This window comes from Poromitra crassiceps (assembly GCF_964638095.1).
Source record: "Poromitra crassiceps genome assembly, chromosome: 16".
In the NCBI taxonomy this organism is placed as follows: domain Eukaryota; kingdom Metazoa; phylum Chordata; class Actinopteri; order Beryciformes; family Melamphaidae; genus Poromitra; species Poromitra crassiceps.
In genome coordinates this window covers 8,629,319-8,651,328 of record NC_139645.1, presented here as the reverse complement: position 1 = coordinate 8,651,328, position 22,010 = coordinate 8,629,319, and the positions used below count along the sequence as shown (strand labels likewise).

Sequence of the window (22,010 nt, the reverse complement as noted above, 5' to 3'; positions counted from 1 at the left end):
CCTGACACAGCAACACGCTGAAGAAGGCTGTTAGGCTGAAACGTTCGTGTTGTACCTGGTGAAACTGGAATAAATCTAACAAAAGGACATTTTGTGTGCTGGCTCTCCTTCTCCTACTAAGTATTCTCCTGTGCCGTACACCGAAACTTTTAAAACACCGGTGAGTGTGCTCGCTACTGGCTGATTGCCAGTTTGTTTGAACGTTCCTACAATACATTCATACATCAACTTATTTTTTCATATGGACCTGTAAACCCAGAGATTTCTACAACTTCATGAACACACAGAATGCACATCTGAGACTCCTCACCAGTAGCTAGGGTAAAGCTTGATGGTCACCTGCTGTCACAACAAAATCAGTCTGGGAAGAGGGACACGCCAGGGGTGTCCCTGCCCTGTTCGCACTGTTTATTGAACCTCTTGCCTATATAACATAACAACGGAATATAACGGAACAACCCTAGTAAGTTGTGGAAATCTTTAAAGGAGCTTGGTTACAGCAAAAGGCTGAAAACCAAACCCAGCAGTTTCAGTTTAAACTGTGATGGTAAAGTTAGGTCAGTCAAAAGTGAAGTGGCTGAGTGTTTGAACTCATACTTCACATCAGTGGCTAATAGTCTGGTAAAGGATCTCCCTGGTCACTCAGGTCTCTATGGAGAAACACAGGTTCAGAGTTTTTACTCTCAGCAAGGGCTGGAAGCGGACTCATTTGCTTTTACCAAAGTAACAGAGAGTGTTGTACTTAAGAGGCTAAGCCAATTAAAGTACAATAAAGCAACAGGTTTGGATCAGATGCCTGCTAGGTTTCTTAAGGACGCAGCAGAGTGCATTACACCTGCTGTAGCCCATTTAATTAATCTTTCAATAGAACAAGGAAAGGTACCCTCAGACCTTAAGTGTGCTAGAGTCATCCCTCTCTATAAAAAAGGTAACAAGTTTGATAAAGGTAACTATAGACCAGTTTCTATTTTAAGTGTCTTGTCCAAGGTCATAGAAAAAATCATGCATGAACAGATCAATGCATACTTATTGAGTCACAATATTTTATTTGACCTTCAGTCAGGTTTCAGAAAGTCTCATTCCACAGAGACGTGCCTCTTATATTTAACAGACCGCATCAGAAAGGAGGTTGATGCTGGAAATTTCTGTGGAATGATCATGTTAGACCTGCAAAAGGCCTTTGATACCGTAGATCACGGTATCCTTTTATTCAAACTGAAGGCAATGGGCTTCAGCAATTTGGCCTTAAAATGGGTCAAGTCGTACCTCTCAGAAAGGTCTCAGATTGTGGACATAAATGGGACCTTTTCCACAGCAAAAGCGGTTAGCTGCGGGGTGCCACAAGGGAGTGTCTTGGGGCCTCTCTTTTTTTTACTATATATTAATGACATGAAACATGCCTGTTCATCAGACCCCTTTCTTTATGCGGATGATTCAGCAATTCTGGTCTCCCATAAGGAATTAGCAGTAGTGGAGAAGACTCTAAGTGATCAGCTTCTAAAGGTGGGGACTTGGCTATCTGATAATAAGTTGTCCCTTCACCTAGGGAAAACAGAGGCCATCCTGTTTGGATCCAGGGTGAAGTTAGGTAAGGCACCAGTGATGCAGGTGAAGGTAGGTGAGTCACTCATTTTAGCCAAGGACACCGTGCAGTATCTGGGATGTACATTAGACAAACATCTTTCAGGGGAGGCCATGGCTACAAAAGCCCTCACTAAAATCTGCCATAAAACTAAATTTTTGGCTAGAAAAGCTGAGCTGTTGGATCGAGCAACTCTCAAGACTTTGGCAGGAGCATTAGTTCAATGCCATTTTGATTATGCTGCCACCTCCTGGTATAATAGTACACCGCAGCGCCTTAAAAACAAACTACAGACTGCCCAAAACAAATTAATTAGGGTGGTGTTAAAGATACCTCCACGCACTCACTTAGTGCCAGCTTTCTTTCAGCAACTAAATTGGCTGCCAGTTGAGAAAAGAGTCATTCAAATCAAATTGGGTCTGACTCATAAGATTGTGCATAATAAGGTTCCCAAATACCTCTCTAATTACTTTAATTGTTTCAGAGATATTCACAATTATGTTACTAGAAGAAGCTCTACTGATTTTGTTCTTTTTAGATTTAAGACCCTAATGGCCCAGCTAGCAATCTGCCGCTGCCGCTAGTGGCCCGTTGTCGCATTTTGAGCGGCCGGGCGGCGGTGGCATTCCTTCAGCGGCCATCCGGCGGCCCACTGGAGGATGCCGCTACCTTCACTCTGGCGGAATGCCGCTGGAGGGCTAGCAGCGGCAGGCCGTCGGCAAGCCGCCAAGAATTTGCCCTCTCTAAGTACCACATCAGCGCTGGAGGGGCGCTGGTGTCTGGCTGTCGGCAGATAGGCCAAGATACTCCATCCATTAAACTGCATTCATAAGCATTATGAAACTATAGCTCTAATTTGAAACGATGGGCTAAGTTCTGTTCTCTTTTGTTTGAAAGAGACTATTTAATGGATTTCTGTTTTTATTAGGCTACACAAAGGCAAAAATACCTTCACAGCATTCGAAAATGAACTTAGCAAGATTTTCCAAAGCTCTATAGGCCTATGGATGAAAAACACAAATGCCCAAAAATTATACATTGTATTTGAGAAGTTTATTGTAGCCTATTTAATTTCTGTAGTAATTGTTTTGTCCGTGCAGCATTTACTTTTTATTTATGTTGTTCTCTCAAATTTTTGGGTTAGTCTTTGAATTAAAAAACATAGTGGACAAACATTTCTAATCACCTGTGTTGGAATGTTCTTTGAATACCAGAAATCAAAATCAATAGCTTATAAATTCACTTTGTTGAATTGTTCACGCCTGAGTCGTAAACCAGAGCAAATTAAAATACAACCGGATGGATGTTGGACTTTGAATGGTTTTGAATGACCAAGCAAAGTGGTCTATAGCTTATGTGCTTGATAGTGCATCCATGGCCTAGCCACTTGACTTGATGTCTAGTGCAGTGGTTCTCAAACTTTAAACTGACACAAATTAGACAACGGAGCCTCATTTGATAATATTTTGTCCCAACTGATATGATTTTTAGCTTTTGTGACTACCCTCCCATGTGTGGTCGTCACAATGTTTTATAATATAAAGTGTATGAAACCCATGACCAAAATACTCATGCATTCTGTCATTGTGTTACTTATCTTTGGAATTCTTCTGAAAATGAATTACTTTTTTTGCTGGGTATACCCCTGGAAGCCCCTCAAGGACCCCTGGGGGTACCTGGACCCCACTTTGAGAACCTCTGTAGATTTTTTTTAATCAAAAAGCTCATTTCTGGCAGTTTGTAAGTAAATAAATAAAATTACTGTAATTTAAAAAAAAAATCCATTGTTCTCAGGTGGGACAAGGCCCAAAATGATCACTGTAAGCAGAGTATTGATCACTATAAGCAAATTATTCATAACAGCATGGAATAATTCAGGACCAAGGTTTTTGATCAATATAAGCAGTTGATCACTATAAGTATGTATATATATATATACACACACAGATCCTTTCCCAAAAATTTGAATATCATGGAAAGTTTTCGTCCATAATTCCTTTCAAAAAGTGAAACTTTCATAGATTATAGATTCATTACACACAAAGTGAAATATTTCTAGCCTTTATTTGTTTCATTTTTCATAATTTTGGCCTACAGCTCCAGAAGACCCCCAATACAGTATTTCAAGAAAGTATTATAGTGTGAAGAAAATCAGCAGTTACTTCTCAGTTATGACTGACTCCAGCCTCAGTCCACTCCCTCTGAATCTCTGCCAAATTTTTTGAATCGTCTTTGCTTGACAATCCGCTGAAGTCCACGGTTATCCATGTTATTTCCATGATATTCAATTTTTTTAAAGGATCTGTATATATGTGTGTGTGTGTGTGTGTGTGTGTGTGTGTGTGTGTGTGTGTGTGTGTGTGTGTGTGTGTGTGTGTGTGTGTGTGTGTGTGTACACAAAGGGGAAAAAATCATTTTAGGAGTAGAATGTGAATCTGTATGAATTTTGCAATACAGATGTGGAGACAAAAGATCACTTTTTTCCCCTGCAAAATTACTCATAATTGGCCTAATTTTAATTTATGGATAATCTAGCATTGATGCATTTCTACTTGAACATGTCAAATTTGGAATGTTTATAGAAGATAGCAACATATTTTTGGCAAAATATTGTATAGGCCTACACAAAATTTAAGGCACAACAGGGCTGTGTCTACCCAGTTGTAGCCTAATTTAACCTCTGGAACAATTGTTTTGTCCCTGGAATATAAATAAATAAATAAATAAATAAATAAATAAATAAATAAATAAATAAATAAATAAATAAAGTGCAAATAATAATAGGTAGATGTCCAAGAAGAATAAACGTGGGTCATTTATTCACTGGGTATGCAGTGTTATTTTTTTCAGCCAGATGCAGGATGATGGCTCTCTCTCTCTCTCTCTCTCTCTCTCTCTCTCTCTCTCTCTCTCTCTCTCTCTCTCTCTCTCTCTCTCTCTCTCTCTCTCTCTCTCTCTCTACTTTATTACACTGGTCAGGTCTGCACTGCAGTCTATATATCCCCCCCCCCATGTCTCATCTGTATCCATTTGTCTGATGTTGTTTTTGTGTGTGTAATGTTAACAGTTTGAAATAAAGATTATTGGGAGGGGGGGGGGGGGGGGGGGGTTGAGAGTGACGATGGGAAGTGAAGAATTTTGGCACTTTTGCGTTGCCGTAGTGTGACGTTGTGTCTGCGTCCAGGCCATTGAGGCTACGTGTGTCCTGGCGCCATTTTATGAATGGGATTTCAGGAAGCAAACATGCGCCGAGTACTGATAGCAACAATCTTTGAAAAAGTCGTTTTAAACCATGACTTGTCTTCACCTATCTACAAAACACAGGACTGATTATAAAAGCGATATACGGACAATAACAGACCGGTTGGTGGCGATCATCCGCTGCCTTCTTGCAACTTCATCACAAGAAAAACAAGACGTGCACGACAACAAAGAACACTGAAAACTTCGGGGCTCTTTGAAAAGCAGATCGGTAAGAATATTTAACGCTATATTTGTAAATCCTATTGTGCTCTGCTGCGATCTTACCATTAGCCATTTCGCTGGTTAGGCAGATAACAACAAGTTAGATGGCTAATAGTTAAATGACGTTGTGTAGACAGCTTTTTGTGTTACACATAGGCCTACAAGTAGCAGAGGCTAGCGTTAGCCACTCTACCCAGTGAAGAAATGCATGGGCCATCTACATCTTGTTAAAAACCTTCCACGTTTCTTGGAGTAAAACGTAAAAAGGCATCGGTTGCAAACATCTATTTTGTGCTCATTCTGGATATATCAATACACCATTTAACGGTGTTATTCGGCCGTTTAACGTTAACGTACATAATTCCGTTTGCTTTCGCGGCTATAAACAGACAATTGATTAAACTAACGTTACAGAGTACAGCCCATTGTTAGTGTGTTGCTGCTCACGTTAATTTACTGCGTGCATATTCTTCTGTTTGCGTGCACGGCCATGTAAGATGAGATCAAAACTAACGTTACAGACCGTTACAGTCTGTGACTGTTAGTCTGTAAATCGTTTGTATTATTTATTTCCTTTTACCCCCACACTGATGCAAGCTCTATTTTGGACCAAACAGGCTTGAGATGAGCCATATGAAGCTGCTAGAGTCCAGCAGCTGCATAAATACAAAAATGTGAAATTATTATCGCTTATCGGACAAGAGAAGCAGATATTTGTCTGTTATAGGTATCAGCTCAAAAATCCCTCCTAGCAGCATCATAAAAGGCATTCAAATAGCTATTTTATTTTTCTAATGTAGCTCCCTTTGTTTGTTTCAGGTTGGGCCAATGGACAGCTTTGTCAGAGACACATTGGCGGAGTGGCAACTTCAAGACCTCGTAGATAGTTTTAAAGGTAAGGTTTCTATTTTATTTTTTATAAATATTCTTATGGAAAATTATTATTTCTTTAGCCATAGCTTGGCCTCGCCTGCCCTATTGGCACGCCCGTGTGTGTGTGTGTGTTGCTCTCACTAAATATTATTGCATCAGTGATGTCACAATGCCTCCATGTGTATGTGTGTGTGTGCCCCCCGCCCCCCTTTTTGTTTTAATACATATAAAATTGTACTTCAACAAACTGTAATGACTAGTATTCATGTCCTCAATCTTTCTTGTTCACCTCTCGTCCATCTCTCTCCGCTGCATAGCTGGGTTTCGGAGGAGCCGGCCTTGTCCACCACGTGCAACGCCGTCAAAGAGAAAAAGACCTGTGACTCCCTCTGCCTGCAAGTGTTCTCGAGTCCAGGAGTCCAAGTCCAGGACTCGTGACTCGACTCGAGGCACTCGTGACTCGGACTTGGCTATCCGCCTCTTCAATGAGACCCGAAACCCTCCACAAGCCCATGCCCCCCATGGACTTATCCCACAGACACTTGAAGACACTTGACATCTTTCATATGGACATTATTATCCCACGGCCATGGACACAACCATTACACATCACTTAAGGACTTACTGGGCATTTTATGGACTTATTACACGCCACGGACATTTACATGGACTCCACTATGTCACTTTCAAGGTCTGTTACTTTGCACTTTAATGCAAATTAATTTGAAAATTGCCTTTCTGTCTGCCTGATTTGTATTGCTGCGCTGCATACTGCACAAAGACAAATTCCTCATTTGTAACATGTTCATTATGGCTATTAAGTAAGCTTGAATCTTGAGACTATTGTTTATTTATATACTAGACTCCCCCTGCTAGTATTGACTTACAATCATTACAGTCCTTGATAATTACCCACCTATAATAACACACAATTTTATATAAAATTTACTTTTTGGAACACGGTGGAAAAGGAATATCTATGATGTGCTGCTGTGCGTGACTTTATGCCTGTTTTCTATTTGTATCTTTATGACTGTTTTATTTGACTATTGCACTATTTAAGGCAGATTTTGCTTTGCTTTGTTTTTTTTTATACATTATTTTTGGCTTGATGTGTTTTTTTTTAATATATAGCCTACATAATATGCAACATATAGCTACAGAGTTGTCAAGTTTTTTGCTATTTGCAATGCACAGTTGTCAAATCATCATCCTTTGATTGATTTCTTATGTCCATAAATAAAATAACAAAAAGTTCACGGATCTGTTCTCCTTTAAATTATTATTGTTGTATGAATACTCACATGTTATCATTTAAATCATTGTAATTATGTGCATTATTGAAGTGGTTCTCAACCTTTTTTAACCAAGTAGACTACCTCAGAAATTACCACCATATTTAAGTATGAGAGGAAGGGAGCCCTGCCAGTGGAGAAGCACTGCATGCAAGCATTAGCATAACAATGTATATGGGGGCTGGGAGGTGCAATACCAGCGGCATGCCATCAGCGTGCCGTGCAAGGGCCGCTGGCTGTGTACGCTGGTGCCGCCAGCGGACCGCCAGCGAGCCACCCCGGCGGACCGCTGTTTCACCGACTAGCACGACCGCAGCGGAGCCGCTGCGGCTGCCGACGGTGGCCCGCCGAATTGGTCTCCGGCTTGCCGCCGGCGGCCCGCCCATGATCTGCTAGCTGGGGGGAAAAAACACATTTTTATACTCTGCAGCAATCGAGTGGAATAAGCTCCCTGTGTCTCTGAAACTTATTGAAGAGGAGGGAGGTTTTAGACGGGCCACAAAGAAGTGGCTAGCAAATGGTCTGTCAGAGTAGGGATCTGGCGCAACCTGTATTGTGTCGAGTTATGCTGTATGTTTTTTTGTTTTGTTTTATTGCATATTATGTAAATGAATTATTGTATTGGAATGTTGTGAAGTGAATTAATTACTTTTTGTATTGAAATGCTGTCTTTATGTCATTTGTACGCGTAAAATTGTTAATAGTGTATTGTAGCTTGTTGGACCTGCCAGTCTTGGCATTATGGAGTCCCGGATCTGCCGTATCAACAAATAAATGAATAAATGTATAAATGAGCAGATAAATACATATATATGTATCATAAATATATGTAGAAATAAATGTAGATGACATAAATGTATATATATGTGTATTTTCCTATTTTTGTACGTTTTATATATTTATTTAATGATTTATTTGTGTATTTATACATTTATACATTTATTTATACATTTATACATTTATTTATACATTTATACATTTATTTATACATTTATACATTTATTTATACATTTATACATTTATACATTTATACATTTATTTATACATTTATACATTTATTTATACATTTATACATTTATTTATACATTTATACATTTATTTATGGCATTTATTTATGTGTGTTTTATTTTATTTATGTCTGTTTTATTTACCTCCCATTTATTTCTGTGCCTTGTATTTAGTGATGTCTCCTTTGTATTTAGTGATGCGTCCTTGCTTCCTTTCCTTTTCTGTATGCATTTCTGCCTCACTCAATGCAAATTAGGGGGGCGGCCCGTGCATTTATGCCTGCTGCTCAATGCAGATTAGGGGGCTGGCCGTCATGGGCTCAAGTCTTTGCCTATTGGCTCGAATGCACATTGTCCTATCTGCTCCAAACTTGTCATGCATGATAAGTGTCCATGCCTGAAGATATCTGCACATCAATATCCATGGTATTTACACTCATAGCGCCACCTACTGGCAACAGGAAATTACATGTTTTACACTTACATGAACTGCTCAGAGTGGGTTGAACACATCCACCTCGGATGTGGTCAGAAAATCCTTTACCACCCAATGCAGCTTCATTGTGATGATTATGAGTGCTCATTGACTGGCGTGGGCGTGGCGCCATGGCGAAGGTTGATGTTTCGCCGTCACACAGGAAGTTGGAGTAACTTCATTGTAGATTGTCCAATCTGCTCCAAACTTGTCATGCATGATAACTGTACATGCCTGAACACATCTAGATGTCAATATCCATTCATAGTCATAGCGCCCCCTACTGGCAACACAGAAAGTGCTTTGTAACTTGGCCCTACATGCTCACACGTGCACCAAACTTCACATGTTTGATGAGCATCCCAGCCTGAAGACATCTAGATGACCATTTGGAGTTAGAGGCAGAGCGCCCCCTACTGGCCACACAGAAAGCGGTTTGTAACTCGGCCGTACATGGTCACACCCGCAACGAACTTCACATGTTTGATGAGCATTCCAGACTTCACACATGTACATGCCAATATAGCATTATAGGCAGAGCGCCCCCTACTGGCAACACATAAAGTTGATTGTAACTCAACTGAACGTTGTCCTATCTGCTCCAAACTTGTCGTGCATGATAAGTGTCCATGCCTGAAGATATCTGCAGATCAATATTCAGTGATAGTTACAGCGCCACCTACTGGCAAAAGGAAATGACAAGTTTTACACGTACACGAACTGCTCATAGTGGGTTGACCACATCCACCTCAGATGTGGTCAGAAAAGACTCAAGCTCTCGATTAACCTTCATTGTGAGGATTATGAGTAAGACATTGATATGTCAATATCCATTTATAGTCATAGCGCCCCCTACTGCCAACACATAGATCGTTTTGTAACTCGGCAGTACATGGTCCCCCGTGCACCAACATACACATGTTTGATGACCATCCCAGCCTGAAGACATCTGGATGACCATTTGGAGTGATAGGCAGAGCGCCCCCTTCTGGCCACACAGGGAGTTGGAGTAACTCCATTGTAGATTGTCCAATCTGCTCCAAACTTGTCATGCATGATGAGTGTACATACCTGAAGACATCTAGATGTCAACATCCATTTATAGTCATAGCGCCCCCTACTGCCAACACAGACAGTGGTTTGTAACTCGGCCCTATATGCTCACACGCGCACCAAACGTCACATGTTTGATGAGCATCCCAGCCTGAAGACATCTATAGGACCATTTGGAGTTAGAGGCAGCGCGCCCCCTACTGGCCACACAGGAAGTTGGAGTAACTCCATTGTAGATTGTCCAATCTGCTCCAAACTTGTCATGCATGATCAGTGTACATACCTGAAGACATCTAGATGTCAACATCCATTTATAGTCATAGCACCCCCTACTGCCAACACAGACAGTGGTTTTTGTAACTCGGTCCTATATGCTCACACGCGCACCAAACGTCACGTTTGATGAGCATCCCAGCCTGAAGACATCTATAGGACCATTTGGAGTTAGAGGCAGAGCGCCCCCTACTCGCCGCACAGGAAGTTAGAGTAACTCCATTGTAGATTGTCCAATCTGCTCCAAACTTGTCATGCATGATCAGTGTCCATGCCTCAAGCCATCTACAGTATATGTCAATATCCATTTATAGTCATAGCGCCCCCTACTGGCAACAAAGAAAGTGGTTTGTAACTTGGCCCTACATGCTCACACGTGCACCAAACATCACATGTTTTATGAGCATCCCAGCCTGAAGACATCTAGATGACCATTTGGAGTTATAGGCAGAGCGCCCCCTACTGGCCACACAGGAAGTTGGAGTAACTTTATTGTAGATTGTCCAATCTGCTCCAAACGTGTCATGCATGATAAGTGTCCATGCCTGTACACATCTATATGTCAATATCCATTCATAGTCATAGCGCCCCCTACTGGCAACACAGAAAGTGGTTTGTAACTCGCTCCTACATGCTCACATGCGCACCAAACTTCACATGTTTGATGACCATCCCAGCCTGAATACATCTAGATGACAATTTGGAGTGATAGGCACAGCGCCCCCTACTGGCCACACAGAAAGCGGTTTGTAACTCGGCCGTACGTGGTCACACCCGCAACAAACTTCACATGTTTGATGACCATCCCAGACTTCACACATGTACACGCCAATATAGCATTATAGGCAGAGCGCCCCCTATTGGCAACAGGAAATTACATCTTTTACACTTACATGAACTGCTCATTGTCCCAGCCTGAAGACATCTATATGTCAATATCCATTTATAGTCATAGCGCCCCCTACTGCCAACACAGAAAGTGGTTTGTAACTCGGCCCTACACAGTCCCACGCGCAACAAAATTCACATGTTTGATGACCATCCCAGCCTGAAAACATCTACATGACAATTTGGAGTGATAGGCAGAGCGCCCCCTAGTTGCCAGTAGGGGGCGCTATGACTCTAAATGGATATTGACATATAGATGTCTTCAGGCTGGGACACGTATGAAGCACGTGCAGTTTGGCAGAGATTGGACAATCTCCAATGGAGTTAATCCAACTTCCTGTGTGACGGCAAAACATCAATGTTCGCCATGCCCAAGCTGCATTGGGTGGTAAAGGATTTTCTGACCACATCCGAGGTGGATGTGTTCAACCCACTCTGAGCAGTTCATGTAAGTGTAAAACATGTCATTTCCTGTTGCCAGTAGGTGGCGCTATGACTGTAAATGGTTATTGACATATAGATGTCTTCAGGCATGGACAGTTATGCATGACAAGTTTGGAGCAGATAGGACAATGTGCATTCGAGTGACAGCGACTTCGTGTGTCATGGCGAGACATCGATCTTCGCCGCGTAGCTACACCCACGCCGTCCATGGTAAATGCAAACTTTTAATAACTATTCATCATTGGGGTCTCTTCTATCTGCTGTGCAAGTTTGAGGGTGATCTGATGAACCCCGTAGGAGGAGTTCGTTAAAGTCTGACCCCTGGAAATGGGTGAAATGTCTGAAATATTGCACAGTAAATTCAAAATGGCTGACTTCCGGTTGGGTGTGGATCCTGGCACCAAGAGACTTTTCCATCAGTCTGGCCATGATACATGTGCCCTGCAATTTTCGTAGCTGTAGGTGAAACTTAGTGCGAGGGCTATTCCGTTTATAGGAGGCACTATGGAGGCATTTAGCCACGCCCCTGGCCAAAAACCTTGAAATTTGAAAATTTTCACCACTTGTGACGGATGTGCAAAGTTTGGCCACTTTTTGTGCATGTTTAGACCCTCAAAAATGCACGCAAAGTGTAAGTATAATAACAATAAATATAGCCACAAGCGGCGATGCGGGGTCCAAGCATCCGGTGACATGGGGGATATATGAGACATAATAAACACAAAATAAGGCACATTTATTCAGAGTTGGTATGTGCACAAGTAAACAAAATTTGGTTGAGATCCGGTGACCTGACAGTTTCCAAGCAGTAGTAGTAGTAGCCTAGTAGTAGCAGTAGTAGGAATAGTAGTAATAGTAGTGTTGGTAGTAGTGGGACTGGTAGCAGTAGTAGCAGCAGTAGTTGTAATTGACCGGTTAATGAGTTGTGGGCAATTTAGTGTCGGGGTGTGTTTCATTAAAAGTTTAGAGATTTATCATTTCAAAACTGTGTGATTTGGCCAAACGGTCTAGGAGGAGTTAGCAAAAGTAGGGTTTTGATCAAATTCAAAATGGTGGAAAATCTAGGCAGACGCAAATGGGCGCGGCCTACATAGATAGATGCATATTGATCCAAGGAATCCCTGAGAAGTGATTTGATTTGAAAGAAATTTTGAGTATAGGACACACGGTTCAGAAGATATGGAGCATAACGCGAAATGGTCTGTTATAGCGCCACCATCTGGCCGGTATGGGTAATTTTGTGTTTCTGAGTAGTGAGGCACATTTCCAATCTATGTGCCCAGTCTGGCTATGCTGAGCATTACAGTTTCTGCTGTACATACAGTTTTACCGGAGAAGAATAAAAAAATAAATAATAATAATCAGAACAGATACAACAGATACAATCCATGCACTTCGTGCTTGGACCCCTAATAACCGGAACAATTACAATAGGGATCCACGCACTTCGTGCTTGGACCCCTAATAATAATCCCTTGGAATACAATAGGTCCTTCGCCAACCGACCATGCCGGTGCTCGGGCTCTAATTAAAGCTGCAGGCAGCGTCGTGGGCCCTCGCACCCGCCGCGCGTCGGGGTTCGGAGCAGATAGGACAACGTTCGGTCGAGTTACAATCAACTCCCTGTGTTGCCGATAGGGGGCGCTCTGCCTCTAATGCTATATCGGTGACGGTGTGTACGTGCGTGAAGTCTGGGATGCTCACCAAACATGTGAAGTTGGGTGCGGGTGTGACTGTGTATGGCCGAGTTACAAACCGCTTTCTGTGTGGCCAGAAGGGGGCGCTCTGCCTATCACTCCAATTTGTCATCTAGATGTGTTCAGGCTGGGATGGTCATCAAACATGTGGATGTAGGCGCGCGTGGGACCGTGTAGGGCCGAGTTACAAACCACTTTCTGTGTCGCCAGTAGGGGGTGCTATGCCTATAAATGGCTATTGACATAATAGATGTCTTACTCATAATCCTCACAATGAAGGTTAATCGAGGGGTTAAGGCTTTTCTGACCATATGTGAGGTGGAGGTGGTCAACCCACTATGAGCAGTTCATGTAAGTGTAAAAGATGTAATTTCCTGTTGCCAATAGGGGGCGCTCTGCCTATAATGCTATATTGGCGTGTACATGTGTGAAGTCTGGGATGGTCATCAAACATGTGAAGTTTGTTGCGGGTGTGACCACGTACGGCCGAGTTACAAACCGCTTTCTGTGTGGCCAGTAGGGGGCGCTGTGCCTATCACTCCAAATTGTCATCTAGATGTATTCAGGCTGGGATGGTCATCAAACATGTGAAGTTTGGTGCGCATGTGAGCATGTAGGAGCGAGTTACAAACCACTTTCTGTGTTGCCAGTAGGGGGCGCTATGACTATGAATGGATATTGACATATAGATGTGTACAGGCATGGACACTTATCATGCATGACACGTTTGGAGCAGATTGGACAATCTACAATAAAGTTACTCCAACTTCCTGTGTGGCCAGTAGGGGGCGCTCTGCCTATAACTCCAAATGGTCATCTAGATGTCTTCAGGCTGGGATGCTCATAAAACATGTGATGTTTGGTGCACGTGTGAGCATGTAGGGCCAAGTTACAAACCACTTTCTTTGTTGCCAGTAGGGGGCGCTATGACTATAAATGGATATTGACATATACTGTAGATGGCTTGAGGCATGGACACTGATCATGCATGACAAGTTTGGAGCAGATTGGACAATCTACAATGGAGTTACTCTAACTTCCTGTGCGGCGAGTAGGGGGCGCTCTGCCTCTAACTCCAAATGGTCCTATAGATGTCTTCAGGCTGGGATGCTCATCAAACGTGACGTTTGGTGCGCGTGTGAGCATATAGGACCGAGTTACAAAAACCACTGTCTGTGTTGGCAGTAGGGGGCGCTATGACTATAAATGGATGTTGACATCTAGATGTCTTCAGGTATGTACACTGATCATGCATGACAAGTTTGGAGCAGATTGGACAATCTACAATGGAGTTACTCCAACTTCCTGTGTGGCCAGTAGGGGGCGCGCTGCCTCTAACTCCAAATGGTCCTATAGATGTCTTCAGGCTGGGATGCTCATCAAACATGTGACGTTTGGTGCGCGTGTGAGCATATAGGGCCGAGTTACAAACCACTGTCTGTGTTGGCAGTAGGGGGCGCTATGACTATAAATGGATGTTGACATCTAGATGTCTTCAGGTATGTACACTCATCATGCATGACAAGTTTGGAGCAGATTGGACAATCTACAATGGAGTTACTCCAACTCCCTGTGTGGCCAGAAGGGGGCGCTCTGCCTATCACTCCAAATGGTCATCCAGATGTCTTCAGGCTGGGATGGTCATCAAACATGTGTATGTTGGTGCACGGGGGACCATGTACTGCCGAGTTACAAAACGATCTATGTGTTGGCAGTAGGGGGCGCTATGACTATAAATGGATATTGACATATCAATGTCTTACTCATAATCCTCACAATGAAGGTTAATCGAGAGCTTGAGTCTTTTCTGACCACATCTGAGGTGGATGTGGTCAACCCACTATGAGCAGTTCGTGTACGTGTAAAACTTGTCATTTCCTTTTGCCAGTAGGTGGCGCTGTAACTATCACTGAATATTGATCTGCAGATATCTTCAGGCATGGACACTTATCATGCACGACAAGTTTGGAGCAGATAGGACAACGTTCAGTTGAGTTACAATCAACTTTATGTGTTGCCAGTAGGGGGCGCTCTGCCTATAATGCTATATTGGCATGTACATGTGTGAAGTCTGGAATGCTCATCAAACATGTGAAGTTCGTTGCGGGTGTGACCATGTACGGCCGAGTTACAAACCGCTTTCTGTGTGGCCAGTAGGGGGCGCTCTGCCTCTAACTCCAAATGGTCATCTAGATGTCTTCAGGCTGGGATGCTCATCAAACATGTGAAGTTTGGTGCACGTGTGAGCATGTAGGGCCAAGTTACAAAGCACTTTCTGTGTTGCCAGTAGGGGGCGCTATGACTATGAATGGATATTGACATCTAGATGTGTTCAGGCATGTACAGTTATCATGCATGACAAGTTTGGAGCAGATTGGACAATCTACAATGAAGTTACTCCAACTTCCTGTGTGACGGCGAAACATCAACCTTCGCCATGGCGCCACGCCCACGCCAGTCAATGAGCACTCATAATCATCACAATGAAGCTGCATTGGGTGGTAAAGGATTTTCTGACCACATCCGAGGTGGATGTGTTCAACCCACTCTGAGCAGTTCATGTAAGTGTAAAACATGTAATTTCCTGTTGCCAGTAGGTGGCGCTATGAGTGTAAATACCATGGATATTGATGTGCAGATATCTTCAGGCATGGACATTTATCATGCATGACAAGTTTGGAGCAGATAGGACAATGTGCATTCGAGCCAATAGGCAAAGACTTGAGCCCATGACGGCCAGCCCCCTAATCTGCATTGAGCAGCAGGCATAAATGCACGGGCCGCCCCCCTAATTTGCATTGAGTGAGGCAGAAATGCATACAGAAAAGGAAAGGAAGCAAGGACGCATCACTAAATACAAAGGAGACATCACTAAATACAAGGCACAGAAATAAATGGGAGGTAAATAAAACAGACATAAATAAAATAAAACACACATAAATAAATGCCATAAATAAATGTATAAATGTATAAATAAATGTATAAATGTATAAATAAATGTATAAATGTATAAATAAATGTATAAATGTATAAATGTATAAATAAATGTATAAATGTATAAATAAATGTATAAATGTATAAATAAATGTATAAATGTATAAATACACAAATAAATCATTAAATAAATATATAAAACGTACAAAAATAGGAAAATACACATATATATACATTTATGTCATCTACATTTATTTCTACATATATTTATGATACATATATATGTATTTATCTGCTCATTTATACATTTATTCATTTATTTGTTGATACGGCAGATCCGGGACTCCATATGGCATCACCCCCCTATCCCCCTTCCCCAAGCCCCGCACCCCTAGAGGATCACAATGGAAATAAGCCTTTGGCTTTATTGTGTACTTAATCCTCGGCATGTGTTAATGTATGTAAACTGTCTTCATTTGAAGCTTTTTTATGTGGATTTTACATTGTGTTAAATAAACTACTACTACTACTACTACTGCCTAAGCCATAAGGGCAGATTTTGAGATAAAGGGGATTTCAACCAGAGGGGATGAACATGAGATATGTATGTATGCGGATGATGTCCTGCTGTTCCTCATGAGAACTGAATCCAGCATCCCCAAATTGATGACCCTTCTAAAAACCTATAACTCTTACAATAAATTAAAAATCCAAAAAGCCCAGGCCCTCATTTATAATTTTTCACCGCAACCGGAAATGAGAAGGAGACATGTCTTTAAATGGAACTCTCCCTCAATAAAGTATTTGGGTATAATAAATTTAACAAAAGACATCTCAAAACGTTTTGAAAGTAATTATGGCCCCATTAATAAGGAGATAAAATCTTACATTTCCCGCTGGACGTTGCTTCCATTAGACATGAGCAATAAATAGAAATAATTAAAATGAACATGTTATACTCTATCTTTTTCAATCACTGCCTGTGGAAGTACCCCAAAAACAATTGAACGAATGGGATGGGATGATTTTGAGGTTTGTCTGGAACAGTAGAAGGCCGAGGGTAAAGTTCACAACTTTGCAGTTGGCGAAGGTGAAGGGAGGAAGGGCTCTACCATGCTTACAGGATTATTACTATGCTGCACATTTGAAAGCCTTGGTATGTTGGTGTATGCAGTCCTATCAATCTAAATGGAAGTCCCTGGAAATCAAGCAGATAGACACACCAATAAAGACAATACTAGGGCATGAAACTCAGGCAGGAACATGCTATAACGGACTTAATCATCAATGGTCGGCCTTTTCAATAAAGCTGTGGTTCAAGGTGCTGAGGAAATTACATCTAGAGGGGTAGGCAGGGGTCTTGAGTTGGATCGCTTTCGACCCGGGATTTGAGCCGTGGGTGAGAGGTTCAAACAGTGGGTCAACAAAGGTATCACGTATTTCTGTTCAGTCACCTGTAATGGACAATTACAGAGCGATCAGAATATATCAGACACATTTGGATTAGAAAAACGGGACTTTTACAGATACCTGCAGGTTAGAAGTTACTTTAATAGAGAATTACAAAACACAGAGGCAAATGATTACAACTTGATTACTATATTCTCTAACGCATATGGAAGGTTGATTTCGATACTATATGGATGTATACAAGCCTCTAAGAACCATTCAACAAATTACATTAAACAAAAATGGGAAAAAGAGTCAAACACACAAATAACAGGGGAAGACTGGACAGAGATGTGTGGGTTGAGCCTGGAGGGAGATCGGTTGGAAAAGCTTAGTGTGTTTCTTTATCACTCCTAAATGAACAGCATTGGATGGAGGAGGAGGCTAACACCGGTGCTGCTGGCGCCGTTGCACATTTCTCCGTCACAGCAGTGCAGCTGTTTTAAGCCGACTTGACTTAACTCTGCAGCTGGTGCACCTGCTACACCTGTGCAGATGGACTTGGAGGCGCAGCCCTTCACCGTCACATCCTGACCTGCTGCAGACACTATGAGAACCAAAACAATGTTAGTGACTGGTAAAGGTAAAGTAAAGGTAAAGTCCCACTGATTGTCACACAATGTGTGAAATTTGTTCTCTGCATTTGACCCATCCCCTGGGGGAGCGGTGAGCGGCAGCATGCGGGAATCATATGGTGATCTAATCCCCCAATTCCAACCCTTTGATGCTGAGTGCCAAGCAGGGAGGCAAATGGGTCCCATTTTTATAGTCTTTGGTATGACTCGGCCGGGGATCGAACTCACAACCTCCCAGTCTCAGTGCGGACACTCAGACCACAAAGCCACTGAGCTGGTTGGTCAAGCCCACTGGTCACAATAGTGCCCGTAAAAACATTTTCAGTTATAAGGCTCTAAACATGTTGCCTACTCAATGATGTATCAATGCATTTCCACCAAATATTGAATTTAATAAAGGGTCTCAATGAAATAATGTGCAGTGTCACATGTTTAGTGCAAATTGTCACATGACCAGAACTGTTTACTTCCTGGTTGCACCACGAGAAGAGCGTAGTTGTATCAAAGCTCCCAAACAAAAGGTTAGTAAAGTATGTTAACAAGATAGGACAAATATCACATCATCTCTAAGGTGTCTGATATATGAATTTGTAATTACTCAACTTTGTTCAGTGTGGTCATAGAATGCGTAAACATGTTGACGGCAACAAGAGTGAACTCTGATTTTTTTTCAACCTTCTCGGGAACCACTGTTTTATTGCTTTACCATGTCTCTCTATCTGAATCACTCAACATTCCTATGAGCTGACTGAGTAATATGAAATAGAGTGAGTTGTCTGGTGCCATATCAGGCCTGTTACCTGTTGCTGAGACGCAGTGGTCCTCATCCCCCAAGCAGTTTAAAACCCTGGTGCAGTCGCCCATCTCATTGCAGCCATAGCACTTTTTATCATTGGGAGAAGTGACATCACGGGCCGCTGTAAGATAAAGCTTACATTGTTTATCATGCTACCATACATATATATATATATTTTTTATATTTCTACACTATAATACTTATTTCTGCTGAACTCAGACCTCTTGTCTCCACTTGGGGACACCTAAGCTACAATTTTGTCGTAGTAGAAGAAGAAAAATCGACTTCCTGTCAATACAAGATGGCTAGCAACCAAATACTTCTACCAGCACTCCCGAGACAAATGTGGCCAAGGTAATAAACCTGATCAAATTGTATGGATGAAACTTGTTGATTTATGCTTAGGACCCTTTGAAGTTTGTAAAGACATGCAGGTTTGACATTTTTTTGCATTAGTAACAAAGTAGTGTTGCTAAAGTTGAAGCACTTGTGCGAGGACAGTGGGTTAATCTTTCCTAAATTGAAGCACTTGTACGAGGACAGTGGGTTAATCTTTCCGTTTTCTGAGGTGAAGATGTAAGTGAGAAAACATTGAGTCCAAATAGTTATTGGGTGTGGTATAAAATATAAATATAAACCATAAATATAAATTATAAATATAAATAATAAATACTATAAATCATACATATTTTTTATTTTTTACGTGTTTTTTGGGTGTTTCCAGGGCATGTTGAACTGACAGCAGCTGAAAAATTGCTGTATCGGATAACAGGCAACCTCTCTGAGCTGGAGGATGTTTTTCTGCAGCCATGATAGGCATTCAAATAAAGAGAAATACTTTATTTTAAGTTGGTGACTTTATTGTGTTAACGGAAAGATTGCACCAGTGACCTTATGTGAGGACATCATTATTAACTATTTTCAACTTACTTTTTTTTTTTTTTAAGTACTTAGTTTTCCGAAGTAATCCCAAATAGCAAAGATAAATCAAGAATCCAATGCACCTAATGGGGTCGGGACCCAGGAGGATACATGAACAATTCAGCAGAGCCCTCCCACCCACACACACACACACACACACACACACACACACACACACACACACACACACACACACACACACACACCAACACATTGCAACAAATGCATCTTGAGAATATAACAAATAAATTAGTATTACTTAATTGACAAATTTACAGATTAGAGGCATGGGTGGAGATTGCAGGATTACCAGGAGCAGGTTGGGAGTTGCAGAGGTCAGTGGAGCAACACTTGTTGTTTATTAAAACCCTGGAGATTCCAAAGTTGACCGAGCCACTCAGACACTGATGAGCCGCAGCACAAGTCTTCTGGGCGACATTGAGAAGTTCTCTATTACCTGCACAACAAACAGTAGCCTTTGTCAAATTAGGTCAAATACAAAAGAGTATTACTTGCATAAATAAAAACCATGCCTGCTACATACCAATGTATGTAACGACTCTTCCAGATCCACATTGACCGAGCGAGGAACAATCTTTGGTTGTGTCTGTGCAGATTCCTGAAAGTCCAGTAGGAACGCATTCATGGCATGTCAGGCTGGAGGCTGAGAGAACAGGTGAAGTCAGACAAGTTAAAGCAGGACTAAACCCCAAAACGCTTTTTTTTCCAGCTTTTAAACAATATGGCTTTGGTGTGGTGTGTGAAGGATTCTGGTCAAAATCTCCACATTTGAGACCAAACTGTTACAATTGTATGAGTTGTATAATTTTCAGCAGGAAAAGTGCCCTCTATGGGTTGAAATCTTTTTTTTTGGGGCCCTCTAAAATGTCCGATATTGTTGCATCCTACGTCAGGGCCAACTCCCGCCTTTCCCACTGATGTGAAAAATGTTTTTTTTCCCCATGTGATAATTTACTGTAGAGCCAGAGCCATCATAGGAGAGCTGCAACATCTCCATTCACTCCAATGGACCCGTTTTTAGCGTGAGCCCTTTAACACCGCAATGCATTGTGGGTAAGGAGCTACTGTGGCTAATGCTAGCGGCTAACGTTAGGTATGTTACATGGCAGTAAAACACCATTGAATGACCAAATTGATATAACTTTTAACCATTTTGAGTAACATTGTTTACGGACCACCAGCATTGGTTAGTTGTTTATAACATGGCTATATTTATAACATACGTTATAACGTGATACACTCTCATAACCTTTTCCCTCTATACGAGGGATCAGCCAAGCAGCATTTTGGTAAACAAACCGCTTTACTGGGTGGCAACGGCAATGGAACCCTATGGAGCACAAGTGGTGCGAGGCGTGAGTGTCTGACTCTAGCCAGTTAACTCTGTTTACATTTTAAAAACTGTGACAGTTCACACAACTTTAACACGACATGCATATATTATACATCAAACTCTTGAGCTACTTCTGCTCTCACTCAGAATGTCAAAATATAAGCGATATTAATGTTTGTTTCACAATTCATACTATTAACTGCCGCGGGGTTCCGCATTTCTGGGTCGCAAGTGACATCACGCTGATTCGTCCTATGCGGGGAAAAGTGTCATGTCGCTGTTTCCGGTCTGAAATTCCGGTCTGAACCAATCAATGGTCTGACTCTGAACACAGCCAAAGAGTATAGTTATTTATTTATTTATTTATTTTTATTTGACCTTTATTTAACCAGGTGAATTGTTTGAGAACCAGTTCTCATTTGCAAACATGACCTGACCAAGAGAGCCCAGTAGGAATAGATAAACATATAGACAAGTAACAGCATGTGTACAAATATAGACAAGAGTGTACAAATAAACATGTAAACATATAGACAAGTAACAGCATATGTACAAATATAGACAGAATATACAGATATACACAGAATTGAAGTGCTACACTACTACTAAACTGAAAGGGGGGGTTGTGTGTGTGTGTGTGTGTGTGTGTGTGTGTGTGTGTGTGTGTGTGTGTGCGTGCGTGTGCGTGTGCGTGTGTGTAAGTGTGTGTGTGTGTGTGTGTGTGTGGTGTGTGTGTGTGTGTGTGTGTGTGTGTGTGTGAGAGAGATCCAGAGCTAATCAACAGGTACAGCGGTCAACAAAGAGTTGAGTGAGTTTCTGTTTGAAGATGGAAAGTGATGTCAGGGTTGTGAGTTTGAGGGTGCTTTAGAGTGCGTTCCAATCGTTTGCGGCTGCAAAGCGGGAGGAGGTGCGGCCGAAACCAGATCTGT

The 22,010-nt window shown here is 41.8% G+C and overlaps 1 long non-coding RNA gene across 1 annotated transcript; it reads left to right on the top strand.

Moving 5' to 3' along the window:
- The first annotated feature begins 4,818 nt into the window (after nucleotides 1-4,818).
- Nucleotides 4,819-7,127, top strand: LOC310791337. The gene is made up of 3 exons (XR_014553432.1): nucleotides 4,819-5,054; nucleotides 5,867-5,942; nucleotides 6,238-7,127. It is a non-coding gene; the product is annotated as an uncharacterized lncRNA (long non-coding RNA).
- Nucleotides 7,128-22,010: the final 14,883 nt, after the last annotated feature.